General features: G+C 39.2%; 1 long non-coding RNA gene across 1 annotated transcript in view; it reads right to left on the reverse strand.

Annotated features, from left to right (window-relative positions):
- Positions 1 to 843: 843 nt before the first annotated feature.
- The window catches only part of LOC133537786 (uncharacterized), a 46,092-nt gene continuing 28,583 nt past the window's right edge, over positions 844 to 18,352 (reverse strand). The window contains exons 2-4 of the long non-coding RNA XR_009802841.1: positions 16,788 to 16,889; positions 16,636 to 16,712; positions 844 to 2,292 (exon numbers count right to left, since the gene is read on the reverse strand). This is a non-coding gene — a long non-coding RNA (uncharacterized LOC133537786). The remainder of the gene's footprint in view (positions 2,293 to 16,635; positions 16,713 to 16,787; positions 16,890 to 18,352) is intronic.

Genomic DNA, 18,352 nt, shown 5'->3' on the forward strand with positions numbered 1-18,352 from the left:
GCGACAAACTGTATTTAGTGACAGCGGTTTTCTGAAGTGTTCCCGAGCCTATGTGGTGATATCCTTTAGAGCAGGAGTGCCCATTACGTCGATCGCGAGCTACCAGTCGACCGCGGGGGGTGTGTCAGTCGATCTCCAGCCAGGCTTTTAAAAAAAATAGACCTAAAAATTAGTGATCATCATTCTTCACCAAGACGTCACTTAAATGACATTCACGGTACCGGAGGGTCTTGTGAGATGACGCTGGCTGCTGCAAGATCATTATTATTAAAAATGACCGAGAGGAAGGCGAGAAACACTTTTTATTTCAACAGACTCTCGCACCGTACCTTCCGTCAAAACTCTAAAGGCCGACTGCACATTTCCTATCTTCACAATAAAAGCCCTGCTTCATGCTGCCTGCGCTAACAAAATAAGAGTCTCGGAAAACTGGCGTGCACAAGCGATCCCTCAGAAAGCTGGCGTGCACATCACTCAGTATTTATTGCCACCTTTCCCAACTTCTTGGTCACGTGTTGCTGGCATCATTAATGATCATTTGCAAAAAAATAAAAATGTTTATCAGTTTGAACAACAAAAAATATGTTGTCTTTGTAACATATTCAACTGAATATGGGTTGAAAATGATTTGCAAATCATTGTATTCCATTTTTATTTACATCCAACACAATCTCTCATAGTCATCATTGTCACCGACGTCCCACTGGGTGTGAGTTTTCCTTGCCCATATGTGGGCTTTACCGAGGATGTCGTTGTGGTTTGTGTTGTGGTTTGTACAGCCTTTTGAGACACTAGTGATTAAGGGCTATATAAATAATCATTGATTGATTGATTGAACAGTAAATGAACAAGTAGATTAATGATTCATTTTCTACCACGTGTCCTTAATAATGTTGATAAAATAATAGAAGGGAAAATGACACAATATGTCAGCAGCTAAATTAGGAGCTTTTGTTTCTTTACTTACTAATAATAGACAAGTTCTCTCGCATGTTCACTATTTTATTTAAGGACAAACTTGCAATAAGAAATATATGTTTAATGTACCCTAAATGTTTTTGTTAAAATAAAGCCAATAGTGCTATTTTTTGAGGTCTTCTTTATTTAGAAAAGTACCGAAAAGTATCAAAATAATTTTGGTACTGGTACCAAAATATTGGTATTGGGACAACACTCATATGTATATTGTTTTCTTATCTGACTTACCATATATTATTATTATTATTATTATTATTTTTTTTTTTCCAAATTACAATTTGTTATTATTTTTTTTCAATCCGAGAAACCAAAATACATATTATTTTTACTTGGACAAAAAACATTTATGATCAGTTTTTCCTGGACATGTGTTTTATTAGAGGTGGAGGAAATAATGCATTTTTAGATGCATAGCAATTTGGACATGGACGATTATAAAATCAATTGGTGAACATCAATAATCGACGTATTTATTGGAAATAAGGACCGTTCTAAAATTTGGCTGAGTGCAGCGAGCCACCACACCAGCTCCTTTATCAGTACAGTTTTCGCACACATTTCCATGAATTTAATAAATGTGAAAATTAAGTCAACTGTTTTTTATTGAAAAAATGTTTTAAAGTTGCAAGTAATAAACGTTTATTTAGTGAAACGAAAAAATGTATATACATAAATTGGAGATGATCAATTAATAATCAAATCGTAATCGAATCGTGAGCTGCCCAAAGATTCCCACCTCTATGTTTTATTATTATATTCACTTTATGAGTTTTATTTCAAATATTTAACTGTTAATCTGTGCATTGTACTGCGTGTTACACAACATCTATTTATGTGACAAAAGTATTTATTGATTTATTTCAATGTGCAATAAACATTCAATGAACATATTACTGTATTGTATACCACGCATTAAATGTAAAGAAAATGTTAGAAATGGGTGAAGTCTTTTCACCCTGGACAGAATCAGGCCCTTCCATCCCAGTTACTAAACTCTCCTTACGCTCCCTTCAAACTTGAAAACTACATCGCTCATCATCTCTTTGCGCTGTCTGCCCGGCTTTTGATTCAGTGCAGAAGTGAAGTCTATCATGTCCGCCAGCGCCAACGTATTCTATTAAACGCAGGTAGCTCATTTCCTCCAGCCGCATGGCTGAGTGGGACTGCGAACGAACATGATGTAAAATTAATTCCGAGCTCTGAAATTTTGATCACGCCCGGGCTATTTTGGGGTTCTCGCCGCGGAGCTTGTTTCTTACCTCGTTTTCCGGGGGGTGTCTCTTAGGGATCAATGTCAGTCAGCATAAATATCATCTGCGGAGGGAAACCAGACATGACAAAAGCCATGCATGTGAGCAAGCTCCATGAAGCTCTTCTGCACGCAAAATACTAAAAATGTTTTAGTATACCAATATTAATTTGCAGATTTAAAACTAAGGAGTGTTAAACGATCTGACAAAAGCCAGTTTTTGAAACAGTACACGGTGTTTGCTAAGTCCACTGAAGAGGCAAAATGCTAAGAGGCAGTGACTGATTAATTCCTGATTTCATGGGAGCTGTGTGCTCGGTATTTTTATGGATTTTATGTATTTTTATCTATTTATCTATGTTCTTATGTGTTAATATGAATTCACACTAAATTAGTTTTGCTTACAAATTCGTTGTACAATGTACAATGACAATAAAGATATATTTTATTCTATTCTATTTGATTTAATTTATTTATTATTCAATGGAACATCCATCCATCTTCTTCCGCTTATCCGAGGTCGGGTCGCGGGGGCAGCAGCCTAAGCAGGGAAGCCCAGACTTCCCTCTCCCCAGCCACTTCGTCTACCTCTTCCCGGGGGATCCCGAGGCGTTCCCAGGCCAGCCCGGAGACGTAGTCTTCCCAACGTGTCCTGGGTCTTCCCCGTGGCCTCCTACTGGTTGGATGTGCCCTAAACACCTCCCTAGGGAGGCGTTCGAGTGCATCCTGACCAGATGCCCGAACCACCTCATCTGGCTCCTTTCGATGTGGAGGAGCAGTGGCTTTACTTTGAGTTCTTCTCGGATGGCAGAGCTTCTCACCCTATCTCTAAGGGAGAGCCCCGCCAACCGGCGGAGGAAACTAATTTCGGCCGCTTGTACCCATGATCTTATCCTTTCGGTCATGACCATAAGTGAGGATGGGAACGTAGATCGACCGGTAAATTGAGAGCTTTTCCTTCCGGCTCAGCTCCTTCTTCACCACAACGGATCGGTACAACATCCGCATTACTGAAGACACCTCACCGATCCGCCTGTCGATCTCACGATCCACTCTTCCCTTACTCGTGAACAAGACTCCTAGGTACTTGAACTCCTCCACTTGGCGCAGGGTCTCCTCCCCAACCCGGAGATGGCACTCCACCCGTGCTGATTCTCATTCCGGTCGCTTCACACTCGGCTGCGAACCGGTCCAGTGAGAGCTGAAGATCCCGGCCAGATGAAGCCATCAGGACCACATCATCTGCAAAAATCAGAGACCTAATCCCACGGCCACCAAACCGGAACACCTCAACACCTTCACTGCGCCTAGAAATGCTGTCTATAAAAGTTATGAACAAAATCGGTGACAAAGGGCAACCTTGGCGGAGTCCAACCCTCACTGGAAACGTGTCCAACTTACTGCCGGCCTTGCGGACCAAGTTCTGACACTGATCATACAGGGAGCGGACCGCCACAATAAAACAGTCCAATACCCCATACTCTCTGAGCACTCCCCACAAGACTTCCCGAGGGACACGGTCGAATGCCTTCTCCTAGTCCACAAAGCACATGTAGACTGGTTGGGCAAACCCCCATGTACCCTCAAGAACCCTGCCGAGAGTATAGAGCGGTCCACAGTTCCACGACCAGGACGAAAACCAAACTGTTCTTCCTGAATCCAAGGTTCGACTATCCGGCGTATTCTCCTCTCCAGTACTTTTGAATAAACCTTACCCGGAATGCTGAGGAATGTGATCCCACGATAGTTGGAACACACCCTCCGGTCCCCCTTCAATGAAACAGTGTTAATGATAATACCACAGTGTCTGAAATCATTTATTCCTGAGTTTGTTTATTGTATAATGAAAATCAGTGTCTGATATCATGTATTCCTGGATTAATTTATTATTTGATATATACCAGTTTCTGATATCATTCATCCTTAAGTTAATTATTTAATGAATATCATAGTGTCTGATATTATTTATTACCGAGTCAATTTATTATTGAATGAAAAACAATGTCTGTTATAATTTGTTTAGCTGTTAAGTAGTTAATATCAATATGCCTGATATAACTTATACTTAAATTGTTTATTATCCATTGAATGTCTCACAGATATTATTTAATGAATATCATATTGTTTGATATCATTTGTTTTTAAAACTAAATTGTGATTTAATGAATACCATAGTCTGATATCATTTGTTCCTTCATAAATGTATGCTTCATCTATGTATACCAGTGTTTGAAGTAAGTTATTCCTAAAATAATTTATTATTTAATGAAGACCACAGTATCTAATATAATTTATTTCTGAGTTATGTAATTATTATTTATTCATTGTATATATTTAATAAATACCAGTGTCTGAAATAATGTGTTATTGAATAAAAAACAATACCCGATATTTTTTTATCCCCAAGTAAAATTATTCAACGATAAAATGCCTGATATCATTTATATTTAATTCAAAATTATTTGAATACCACAATGTCTAACATATGTTTCCCCTGAATTATTATATTTAATGAATACCACATTGTTTGATATCATTTGTTTCCAACACTAAAATTGTGATTTAATAATACTATATTCTGATATGATATTGTCAGGCTTTCCCCTGACAGTTTGTCTATGTTTTAGTTTTTTTCCTCTGTATTTGTCTGTTTCCTCTGTGTCTGGTATTTCCTGTCTTTAGTTCCTGTCTAGTGCTCTTATTTTGTCAGCTTCCTGTCTTGTTCCCTGAGTGCTGTGTTCCTCCTCAGCTGCGGCCGATTGGCACCTGGCCACACCTCTTGCCAATCAGCCTGCTCCTATTTGTACCTGCTTTGTCTTGTGTCAGTTTGCTGGATCATTGTATTGTCATTCAAACTTGTCGTTGCCATATGTTGCTCTTGTCGTGTCTGTGATTCTTTTCAGCTATTACCTGTCGTGCTACATTTTGTCCTGGTCGTCGTAGCGGTAAGCTGTTCTTCTTAGCCATTAGTTATTTCCAGTTTTTCTGTTTGCTATCCTCTAGCTTACATGCTAAAGTTCTTTTTTTGTTTTCGAGCTTCCAGTGCTAGCTCCCTTAGTTTGTTATTCCGCCCACTTGCGTGCTTTTTGTTTGTTCTTGTTTAGTTTTTATTAAATCATGTTTTCATATTCTATGCCTGCCTCCTTCTCTGCATCTTGGGGTTCATCAACAAATAACCCTGACAGATATATGCCCAAATGAATGCATGTATCAATGATGTATACCAAAGTCTGATGTAAGTTATTCCTGAGTTATTTAAACACATACCAGTGCCACAAATAATTTATTCCTGAATACGTTTTTTTAATGAATACCAGTGTCTGAAATAATTTACGGATTGTAATATTTTTTTCATACTTATATAATTTATCCCTGAATTACTTAATTTAATAAATACTAGAGTTTGAAATGATTTGCTCCGGAATTCATATATTATTTAATGAATACCAATGTATGATATAATTTGTTCCAAAGCTATTTTTTATGTATTAAATACCACAGTGTCTGATATAATTCATTACTGAGTTAATTTATAATTTAATGAAAAGGAATGTTTGATATCATTTGTTTCCAAGTTTTTTTTATTTAATAAATACCACAGCGTCTGATATAAATTACTCCTGAGTTTTAATTATTACAGTGTCCTATGAATACCAGTGTCTGATATAATTTGTTCCTGAATGTATTATTAAAAACTGGTGCCTGATATCATTGACCTGGAATAGTCTTTGCAATGATTACGTCCATTTAATATATTTTAGATTTCGTTTTATCCGCTGTGTTTATTCTTATGTATCCCTATCGTTATCTCATCAAAGTGTTACCTATTATATGCTTTGAACCAGGGCTGGGTGATACATCGATACACTCGATATATCGCGGGTTTGTCTTTTGCGGTATAGAAAATGACTATATCGTGATATTTGAGTATACGTTCTCACGCAGCTGCTTTTAGCTGCTGGCATTACACTTCAGGCTCTTCTCACTCTTTGTTGTCTCTCCTTCTCACAGAGACATAAATCAAGTGCAGCTTCTTACATACGTTACATACGTATACGACTTCGCGGAGCAGAGAGGTAGCAGCATGGGTAACGTTAGCTGTGGTGCGAGTGGTAATACGAGAGAAAGAAGGTGCAAATCTGGTAACAAATGAAGGAATACTTAACTCTCAAGAAAAACGGCACAGGGTCCATCGTCTGGCGGTGGTTTGGCTTCAAGCGGGAATATGTCGAACAGACAACCATAATTTGTCTAGTGCGGGGCAAAAGTGTTGCTACAAAAAATTGCATTACTGCTAATATGTAGCATCATTTGAAAAGTCACCCGCCCGAGAATGAAGAGTGCTTGAAACTCCGCATGTCAACATTTCCGTTCGGTGCCACACCAACGAAATGCCAAGGAAAGCATTTCCAGATCAACACCATATGAAACAAATAGTCAACAACAGAAGGAGATAACGTCCGCAGGAACCTACCACACAGTGAAGGACATACATTGTTTGATTTGCTATTATGCAGCTCATTTTTATTTTAAAGTTATTGAAATATCTTGTGTGACATCATGCACAAAAGTGCACTTTATTTGTTTTAAACAATTGTAGTGGTGTTCTGGACAAAAAGTGCACTTTAATTTAGTGTTGTTTTGATATGTCATCTTAGTGACATAGTGCACAAAAGTGCAATGATAGCTTGTTTTAAAATGTCTCTGACAATCTTACACTTTCCGTTTTGGAAATGACATGAATGTTTGTGCCACTGATTAATAACTGTACAATAAATACAGTTTGGTCAATTGACTTAGGCTGGGCGATATGGCCTTTTTTTAATATCGCGATAATTTTAGGCCATATCGTGATACATGATGTATATCTCAAAATGTTATATATAATCACAGCAGTATTATGATTCTATGTGTCTACATTAAAACATTCTTCGTCATACTGCATTGATATATGCTACTATTAAACTTTCATGCAGAGAAGGAAATCACAACAAAAAAAATATCACAATTTCTTTCATACGGTGTTGATCTGGAAATGTTTGCCTCAGCATTTTGATGGTGTGGGCGTGTGGCACTGAATGGTGATGTTGAAATGCGGAGTAAGCACTCTTCATTCTCTCGCAGGTGACTTTTCAAATGATGCTACATACTAACAGTAATGCTACTTTTTGTAGCAACGCTTTTGCCCCACACTTGACAAATGACGGTTGTCTGTTCGACATCTTCCCGCTTGAAGCAAAACCACCGCCAGACGATGGAGCCCCTGCTGTTTTTCTTGGGAATGAATTATTCCCTCATTTGTTACCAGATTGGCACCTTCTTTCTCTTGTATTACCACTCTCTACACAGCTAACGTTACCCATTTTGCTACCTCTCTGCTCCGCGAGGGCGTATACGTATGTGACCTATGTAAGAAGGTGCACTTGCTGTCTGTGAGAAGGACAGACAAGAAAGAGCAAGGAGAGCCTGTAGTGCAGGGGTCGCATGCGGCTCTTTAGCGCCGCCCTAGTGGCTCTCTGGAGTTTTTTAAAAAATATATGAAAAATGGAAAAAGATGAGGGGAAAAAAGCATTTTTTGTTTTAATTTGGTTTCTTTACGACAAACATGACACAAACCTCCCTAATTGCTATATAGCACACTTTGTATCAAACATGCTTCACTGATTCAAGTATTTGGTGAGCGGCGTTTTGTCCTAATTTTGGCGGTCGTTGAACTCACCAAAGTTTGTAACTTTCCCCGATTTTCTAAGACGTGTTTTATGCCACTTCTTTTTCTGTTTCATTTTGTCAACCAAACTTTTAATGTTGTGCATGTATGCACAAAGGTGAGTTTTGTTGATGTTATTGACTTGTGTGGAGTGCTAATCAGACATATTTGGTCCCTGCATGACTGCAAGCTAATCGATGCTAACATGCTATTTAGGCTAGCTATATGTACATAATGCATCATTATGCCTCATTTGTAGCTATATTTCAGCTCATTTAGTTTCCTTTAAGTCTTCATAATTCAATTCATATCTCATGACACACTATCTGTATGTAATATGGCTTTTAACTTTTTGCGGCTCCAGGCGGATTTGTTTTTGTATATTAGGTCCAATATGGCTCTTTCAACATTTTGGGTTGCCGACCCTTGCTGTAGTGTAATGCCAGCAGCTAAAAGCAACTGCGTGAGAACGCATACTCGAATATCACGATATAGTAATTTTCTATATCGCACAGAGACAAACCCAAGATATATCGAGTATATCGATATGTTGCCCAGCCCTAGCCCAGCCCTACTTTGAACTTAGTTTATTATACAGCGTTTGTTCATTTTACTCCTTTATTTCCTCCAGTCCATCTTCCATTATTAAATAAGCAATCCACAAGCAATTACTTTAACCCTTCTATCTCACTTTTTAACTCCTCCCTTACTCTAATGCAGTGGTTCTTAACCTTGTTGGAGGTACTGAGTCCCACCAGTTTCATATGCGCATTCACCGAACCCTTCTCTAGTGGAAAATACAATATTTTTCAAATTCAAGAGAAAGTTATATGATCTTTTACTGGTGCACAACCATGCATGAACATCACCTTGTTCAAAGAACAAAACCAACACAGTGCATGAACTCGTAACAAATTACACACCTGCAAATCAGTTTGGGTTCTGCTGTTGCCGTATCCCTAATATGCCGATAGGGAGAAGTTTTTATGTACACGATGAGTCGGGTGTGGCCTGAGTGCAGGCTCCACCGAACCCCTGAGGCCGACCCACCGAACCCCTAGGGTTCGATCGAACCCTTGGTATGAACCACTGCTCTAATGGAAAAGTGTTCATTTCCCGTGTTAACATGTACTGTGTAAGAAAGGGGTCACCAACGCGGTGCCCGCGGGCACCAGGTAGCCCGTAAGGACCAGATGAGTAGTCCGCTGGCCATTTCTAAAAATAGCTCAAATAGCAGCACTTACCAGTGAGCTGCCTCTATTTTTTAAATTGTATTTATTTACTAGCAAACTGGTCTCGCTTTGCTCGACATTTTTAATTCTAAGAGAGACAAAACTCAAATAGAATTTGAAAATCCAAGAATATATTTTAAAGACTTGGTCTTCAATTGTTTGAATAAATTAATTTATTTTTTTACATTGCTTCTCATAACTTTCAGAAAGACAATTTTAGAGAAAAAATACAACCTTAAAAATGGTTTTAAGATTTTTAAACACATATACATTTTTACCTTTTAAATTTCTTCCTCTTCTTTCCTGACAATTTAAATCAATGTTCGAGTATTTTTTTTTTATTGTAAAGAATAATAAATACATTTTAAATTAATTATTCATTTTAGCTTGTTTTTTCGACGAAGAATATTTGTGAAATATTTTTTCAAACCTATAATGATTAGAATTAAAAAAAAATTGTGGCAAATCTAGAAAATCTGTAAATCAAATTTAAATCTTATTTCAAAGTCTTTTGAATTTCTTTTGAAATTTTTGTTCTGGAAAATCTAGAAGAAATAATTATTTGTCTTTGTTAGAAATATAGCTTCGTCCAATTTGTTATATATTCTAACAAAGTGCAGATTGGATTTTAACCTATTTAAAATATGTCATCAACATTCTAAAATTAATCTTAATCAGGAAAAATGACTAATGATGTTCCATAAATTATTTTTCAAATTTTTTCCAAAAGATTCGAATTAGCTAGTTTTTCTCTTCTTTTTTTTGGTTGAATTTCTAATTTTAAAGAGTCGAAATTGAAGATAAACTATCTTTCAAAATTTTATTTTTATTTTATTTGTGTTTTCTCCTTTTTTAAAACTTTCAATTAAGTGTTTTTTTCATCATTTATTCTCTACAAAAAACCTTCCGTAAAAGGAAAAAAAAAATGTATGATGGAATGACAGACAGAATACCCATTCTTTTATATATATAGATTTATTTATTAAAGATAAATTGAGCATATTGGCTGTTTCCGGCAATTTATTTAAGTGTGTATCAAACTGGTAGCCCTTCGCATTAATCAGTACCCAAGAAGTAGCTCTTGGTTTCAAAAAGGTTGGTGACCCCTGATGTATAAGGTCACCCTAATTATCAGTCACTGTTGCGCAACAGGGAAGGGGTAGAATGAAATAAGCTCTGCTTCGTTCTACTCCTTTTCAGATGTGTTGAGTTGTGCAAGGATGGGATGCCCTTTAATCTAGGCAAACATGGTTAGCAGAAAACAAACTATCAAATTGCTTTATACAGTATGGAGAAGGGCTGGGTGGAACAAGATCTACTTCGGCCTACTCCTTTTCAGACATGATGAATAGACAAGGTGTACAGCAAACACGTGATGCACTTGAATGCAACACCGATAAGCATGTTGGTAATAAACTACACCGTTGCCGTGTCCACGGCGGTAAACAAGGCGGCCGTTAGAGGTGCGGATGATTTGAATCAACAAGGGTGAACAGATATGGATACTCTGCGCATTAGTGTTAATAGGAATAGATTATGGAGGGATTTGGCAGAGTGACCTTCAGTGCACTAATTGAAATAGTACTCCGAGTCAGCAGTGGAGTAATCAACTTAAACACAGAATCATAAATCATCGTGAGTAGCGCTGTCACATGGCGACCATTAGCCCCGTGTTTTTCACCCACACACACACACACCCGCCCCACTCCTCCGCTCTCCCGCGGCAGCCTCGCGAAAATGTTTGCCACGCCGATCCGTAGGTTAATAGGAACAGAAATGGCATTTAGACTCTATTTGGATCAAAGACACTGCGGGGTTGAAAGTTTGCTAATTTGCAGGTAATGTGAATTGATGTAGTGGAGGGGGGTAGGGGGGTGGGCTCGGGCGCGGCGTGATAAAACCTACATCATAACGCCGCTTTGTGACAGGCTGAGACATAAGAGGTCCAGCTCGTGGCCAGATCTGTTATCAAGAAGGGATTAATCTTACAGGGTCTGCGCGACCTTTGGGTTTTGTTATTAATTACAGCTGACAAAAGCGCAATAAATTGCATTTCCTTGGTGCTGCTGCTCCTTTCCTACTGTTGCTTGTTAGTAATGCACTAATGCTACTTTATTTACTCATCACCACTTACTGGAAATTGTCATCACCTGTCGCAACATCTAGAAATAAAACTGCCCATTTTAGAGATGCACGGATAGGCAATTACATCATCCGCAACCGCATCAGCAAAGTCGTCATCCACCCAAACCAACATTTTATCAGAACCGCAACCGCCTGCCACCCGTCCGTTGTTATACATCAGAGGTCGGCCACCTTTATCACTCAAAGAGCTATTTTAACCGGTTTCACAGAGTAAAGAAGACAATGGGAGCCGCTAACGTTCTCGCGAATATCCGATGGTGTTCATCCAGATAACGAGAACAAGGGCGGGCTGAGAAGCCATTGCCTTTGACGCCTTCTACAACATGTATGAACCGCTTGCCAGTCCAGCAACATGTTATATGCAGCATCCATTAACACACGTACAATATTGAAATGCATACTGGGTGATACAGAGTACACTGATGGTTGTGATATAAACAATTTTAACACTCTTGCTAATATGCGCCACGCTGTGAAGCCACACCAAACACGAATGACAAACACATTTCGGGAGAACATCCTCACAGTAACACAACACAAACGCAACACAACAAATACCCAGAATCCTTTGCATCCATGACACTTCTTGAATACATTTTACGCCCCCCAACACCGCCCACCTTACCGACGCACGGGGGTGAGGGGGGGTGGCGGGGTTTGCTGCTAGCGGGGTGTATAATATAGTCAGGGTATTGTCATGGATGCAAAGGATTCTGGGTATTTGGCGTGTTGCATTTATGTTGTGTTACTGTGAGGATGTTCTTCCGAAATGTGTTTGTCATTCTTGTTTGGTGTGGCTTCACAGCGTGGCGCACATTACTAAGAGTGTTAAAATTGTTTATTTCACAACCATTAGTGTACTATGTGTCACCCAGTATGCCTTGCAGTCGTGTGCGTGTGTCTGTGGAAGCCACACACAACATGTTGCTGGACTGGCAAGTAGATTGTTTATGCTGTAGAAGGCGTCAAAGGCAAAGGCTTCATAGCACGCCCTAATACTTATTAACTGGGTGACTGCTGCCAGACGTTCTTGAGATTGTTTGCGTCTCCTATTGTCTTCTTCGCTTTGTGACACGGGCCCGAAAGGGCTCTTTGAATGGTGAAGGTTACCGATCCCTTAACCATGTATATCTAATATTTCCGAATAGTTCAACCCCCACTCGCCCGTATCTATTTAAAATCTATTTTTTCGTCATGTCACCCGCCCGACACACGGTTTATTTGCGGACTTCGCAGATGAGACCGCAAACCGCGCATCTCTAGCCCATTTTAACCGTCTTATGTTTTATTTTTATTTTTTTTAATACAAATTTGTGTTGCTGTTTTAATTGTGGTTGTGTGATTTTCTATTTTTGACATACCTAATATTTTTGGCGTCTGATAAAAAACACTGTTTGATTTCCATCCCATCCACTTTCTACCGCTTGTCCCATTTGGGGTGGCAGGGGGTGCTGGAGCCTATCTCAGCCGCATTCGGGCTGAGATCAGCTTCTCTCTGGTACTCATCGAGGATGGACGCTCCCCTTTCCTCTCCCTTATCTCTCCTGCTTGCTTCTTTGTTTTGTCTTGTCTTAACTTTCTTGTTGCCTCTTTTGGCACTGCTCTCCAAATCTAAACATTGGAACTATTTAACTGGCCTCAACAAAATTGACAAGATCTTGGGTTTGGGGGAACCTGCTGTCGTGACGAACTGGACACACGACGGACTCTTGGGAGAAGAAGGAGGGCCGCGTGCCTCGCGACCCTTTTCTGTCGAGGACGTGAAGATATCTACCTATTCGGAATTATGACAACAGGACATCTGTTGATTGGAGTAAGCGTTGCTCTGGTTTGTCGACAAAATGGAAGTTGCTGGCAGTCTTCAAAGTACCCCAAAGCTGCCACAAATGATTGGAGGATGCAGGAAGAACTGTGGATTACATCGGACTGTCTACCCCGCAGTTTTTGAGGACCAGTCATATACAATTTAGAGTGAAAAGCAAATTTTATTTTCACTCGCATACAAATCTTTTTAACTTGGATTGTTTTCCTGGCTTCGAGACTCTCCTGAAGATCACTGCAAGCGAAGACACAACAAACTCCCTTTTTTGTCTCTCATGGACACACACCTGTTGTTGTGAACTTTGGACTAGCGACGGCAAATACATCAAGGCCGCGGAACAGAGACCCACTATGGGCTTATACACTAACACACACACACATCCACAAAAAAATATATACGCCACACATACACCCTCCTGCCCCCCAATCCAACGCCCTCGACGCAAATCCCATAGGGGGTGATGAATGGATGGTCAGCGCCTGTGAGCTGCGACCTACCACCATGACCTTAAACTACCTTGCCTCTGTTGCTAAATATCTCGAGATGTATGTTGTAATATGTATATGTGCTTTGCTATGGAGGTTTTTTTCCCAATCCAGACTGGGCCCCTTTAGGAGCCCAGTCTGGATTGTATTTTTTTACTCATCCTTCCCCAGCGTTTACCTTTTTCACATCTTTTACAGGGCGCCTTATGGCGACCCATCAGCGTTCTTGTTCTGTAACCATGTACACTGTTTGTCTAATCTTGAACAGGTTTGTGCTGAAAACAAAGTTTCGTTGTTCTTGTGCAATTACAATAAAGACCTACCCTACCCAAGTCGACACCTCATCCCAGGGCCAACACAGATAGACAGACAACATTCACACTCACATTCACACACAAGGGACCATTTAGTGTTGCCAATCAAACTATCCCCAGGTGCATGTCTTTGGAAGTGGGAGGAAGCCGGAGTACCCGGAGGGAACCCAACGCATTCACGGGGAGAACATGCAAACTCCACACAGAAAGATCCTGAGCCCGGGATTGAATTCAGGGCAACTCGGGACTTTCGTATTGTGAGGCACACGCACTAACTCCTATTCCACGGTGTCATAATTTTGCTAGGTGAAATTCCAATTATTATTGAAATATTGCCAAAATGTTTAAAGGCCTACTGAAACCCACTACTACCGACCACGCAGTCTGATAGTTTATATATCAATGATGAAATATTAACATTGCAACACATGCCAATACGGCCTTTTTAGTTTACTAAATTGCAATTTTAAATTTCCTGCGATTTTATTGTTGAAAATGTCACGGAATGATGTCGCGTACGTGGGACGTCACGGACTGTCAGGAAATATTAGCGCTGCACCACTCGCGGCTAAAAGTCGTCTGCTTTAATGGCATAATTACACAGTATTTTGGACATCTGTGTTGCTGAATCTTTTGCAATTTGTTCAATTAATAAAGGAGACTATAAAGAACAATGTTGTTGGTGGAAAGCGGTAGATTGGAGCTGTCTTTAGCACTGAGACACAGCCGGTGTTTCTTTGTTGATTTCTCTGCGTCAACCAGCATGTTTTTGGATGGGGAAATTGTGACATATATCTTACCGGAGAAATCATTGGATTATTCGTCATCCTGCAGCAGCTGTTTAAAAGGCAGCTGTGAGCTTGGCTCCTCCGCTTCTCTCTGAGACATTTCGTGTTCACCGCAGCCATCCGACCTCGAGGTATGTCTTTAAAATTTCACTAAAACACTATAAAAACAATAAGCAGAAAAGGGATCTTCCAGAATTATCCTAGTAAATGTGTCTAATTACATGGGAGCCCTCGCTTTTTTTTTCTAGTCCTTCACTATCAATATCCTAATTCACAAATCTTTCATCCTCGCTAAAATTAATGCGGAAATTGTTGCTTTCTCGGTCCGAATTGCTTTTACTGCTGGTGGCTCCCATTAAAAACAATGTGAATATGTGTGGAGCCCTGCAACTCGTGATGTCACGCGCACATACTGCCGGTAAAGGCAGGGCTTTTCTATTAGCGACCAAAAGTTGCGAACTTTATCGTCGATGTTCTCTACTAAATCCTTTCAGCAAAAATATGGCAATATCGTGAAATGATCAAGTATGACACATAGAATGGAACTGCTATCCCCGTTTCAATAAGAACATCTCATTTCAGTAGGCCTTTAAGTATTCTTATAAAATTGTGAGTTTTGTCGAGTAAAATTACGACTCTTCATACAATTGTCAAAATGTTAAGCTTTTTCTTGTAAAATTGCAACTGTTATTCAGTAAAATTCCAAAGCAGGACTACTCAGGACCTTTGTTTTGTGAGGCAGATGCACTAACCTCTCTACCACCGTGCTGCCCATGTGTTTGTGTTGTGGTTTGTGCAGCCCTTTGAGACACTAGTGATTTAGGGCTATATAAATAAACATTGATTGATTGATTTATTGATATTCATATATCCAAGTTTATTTTCTTTTTAAAAAGGGATGTTACATGTTATAATGGTGCGGTTTTAGGGGGGCAAGTACCGGTCAAATCAATTTCAGTTCATTTCGATGGGCGACGCTGGTTCATAATACACATTTTTGAAGGTACAAGCTACCTCACAATTTTTTGTCGGAGACGATTTGAATTTATATTTTTGCTCCGGCATACTTTCTGTCCACATTAGCTTCCACAGCCCTAGCCCACCCCCCACTTCCATATTTCCATAATGGAGATTCACAATTCTAGCAAAACACGCTAATGAAAGTGAGACGTTTGTCACAAAGTAAAGAAAAATGTTGTCAGTGCTTTAGAATTGCGACATCAAGCAGGGAAAAATTACTGCAAGCTTCAAAGTTTAAAAAAAGGAAGCGGCACAATGAACAGCATTGAGCGAAGTGGGGAAATGCATTTGCACAAGGTACCATGTACAAAACCCAAAACAAGTGATATTGGCACGTTGTGTAATTCATAAATAAATATAGAATGCAATGATTTGCAAATCGTATTCAACTTATATTCAATTGAATAGACTGCAAAAACAATATATTTAATGTTCCAACTGAGAAACTAGTTTTAACACTGTGCCTTGGCATTGTCTTTGTCATGTCTGTGTGATCATGTTTTGTTTTTTAGACACTCAGTTCCTGTTTTTGCACTTCCTGGTTTGTTTTGTTACCATGACTACTCATTAGTTTTCACCTGTCACGCACCTGTCTCACGTTTTGCACTCGCACACCTGTTTTCACTGATTATGTCACTGCTATTTAAGGCTGTCTGTTTCTGTTCTTTGTCCTGGCAACATCACCATCGATCACCGTCTACCACATTCCACCACCGTCTTTCACCTTTGATACCTTTACCCACGTCATGCCATGTTCCACAGTTCCATGCCAAGTAAGTTTTTGTTTTTAGTTCGTTATTCATGCCATAGCGCAAGTTTGTATTTGTTTTCTTTAGTCAAGTTTTCTTTTGTTCCTGTTTTTAGTTATAGTGTTAAAATAAAAATATGTCTTTACCTTCACACCGTGTCCACTCCAATCGCTTTGCACCTCGGGAAAACAATCCACGTCCAAGTCCAAGTCTTGACAGTCTTCTGAAATAAGCAGGGGCGTCAATGATAACGTTGCTTTGATTGCAAAATATATGTTGCTCCAAAACTTGTATGTACCTTTCAGCACTAATGGTGCCTTCACAGATGTGTAAGTTACCCATGCCTTGGGCACTAATACACCCCCATACCATCACAGATGCTGGCTTTTCAACTTTGCGCCTAGAACAATCCGGAAGGTTATTTTTCTCTTTGGTGCAGAGAACACAAATTCCACAGTTTCCAAAAGCAATTTGAAATGTGGACTCGTCAGACCAAAGAACACTTTTCCACTTTCCACTGTCCATCTTAGATGAGCTCGGGCCTAGCGAAGCCGTCTGCGTTTCTCGGTGTTGTTGATAAATGGCTTTCGCTCTCATAGTAGAGTTTTAACTTAAATAAATAAATCATGATAAATGGGTTGTACTTGTATAGCGCTTTTCTACCTTTAAGGTACTCAAAGCGCTTTGACACTACTTCCACATTTACCCATTCACACACACATTCACACACTGATGGAGGGAGCTGCCATGCAAGGCGCCAACCATCACCCATCAGGAGCAAGGGTGAAGTGTCTTGCTCAGGACACAACGGACGTGACGAGGTTGGTACTAGGTGGGATTTGAACCAGGGCCCCTCGGGTTGCGCACGGCCACTCTCCCACTGCGCCACGCCGTCCCTTACACTTAACTTAACTTGCACTTACAGATTTAGCGACCAACTGTAGTTACTGACAGTGATTTTCTGAAGTGTTCCTGAGCCCATGTGGTGATATTCTTTACGCACTAATGTCGCTTTTTGATGCAGGGATCAAAGGTCACGGGCATTCAATGATGGTGTTCAACCTTGATGCTTATGTGCAGTGATTTCTCCAGATTTTCTGAACCTTTTGATGATATTACGGACGGTAAAGGCTGAAATCCCTAATTTCCTTGAAATAGCTAGTTGAGAAATGTTCTTAAACAATTTCCTGTGTGCAATACTACATTTTTATTTAATGGTGTATTTTAGTCAAGAAAAAAGTTTTAAGTTTGCCCTTTCTTTATCTGATTGATTTGAATTACTATTTAATGAATATTGGTATATTATATGTATTAGCATTTATTTATTTGCATGCAATGTGCAATACTACATTTGTATTTAAAGATGTATTTTATTCAAGAAATAAGTTTTAAGTTCGCACTTTATTACTCTCAATGTTAGAGATTATTTACATGCAATGTACAGTACTACATTTTTATTGACAATTTTTTTTTATTGAAGATAGAAATTTTAAGTTAGCACATTATTGATTTAATTGATTTGTATTACTTTGGAATGATTATTGGTTTCATTTATTGTTGTATTTGAGTTTATTGATTTGCATGCAATGCGCAATGCCACATTTTTATTTGCAGAAGTATTTTTTAAGACAGAAGATTTAAGTTTGCACTTTATTATTCCTAATGTTAGAAATTATTACATATTTGTATGCAATGTGCAAAGCTACATTTTTGGTTTAATACATTTTGTATTAAAGTAGAAGTATTGCCTCCCAGAGAAATCTCTTAATTCAGTTCTTTGAAAATGTTTGCCCCCAAAAAAGTACAATGTATAGCTGGTCTGAAAATAACAAGATGAAACACTTTTGAATTTCACAAAGAGTA

The sequence above is a fragment of the Nerophis ophidion genome, linkage group LG19, assembly GCF_033978795.1.
Source record: "Nerophis ophidion isolate RoL-2023_Sa linkage group LG19, RoL_Noph_v1.0, whole genome shotgun sequence".
NCBI classification, from domain to species: domain Eukaryota; kingdom Metazoa; phylum Chordata; class Actinopteri; order Syngnathiformes; family Syngnathidae; genus Nerophis; species Nerophis ophidion.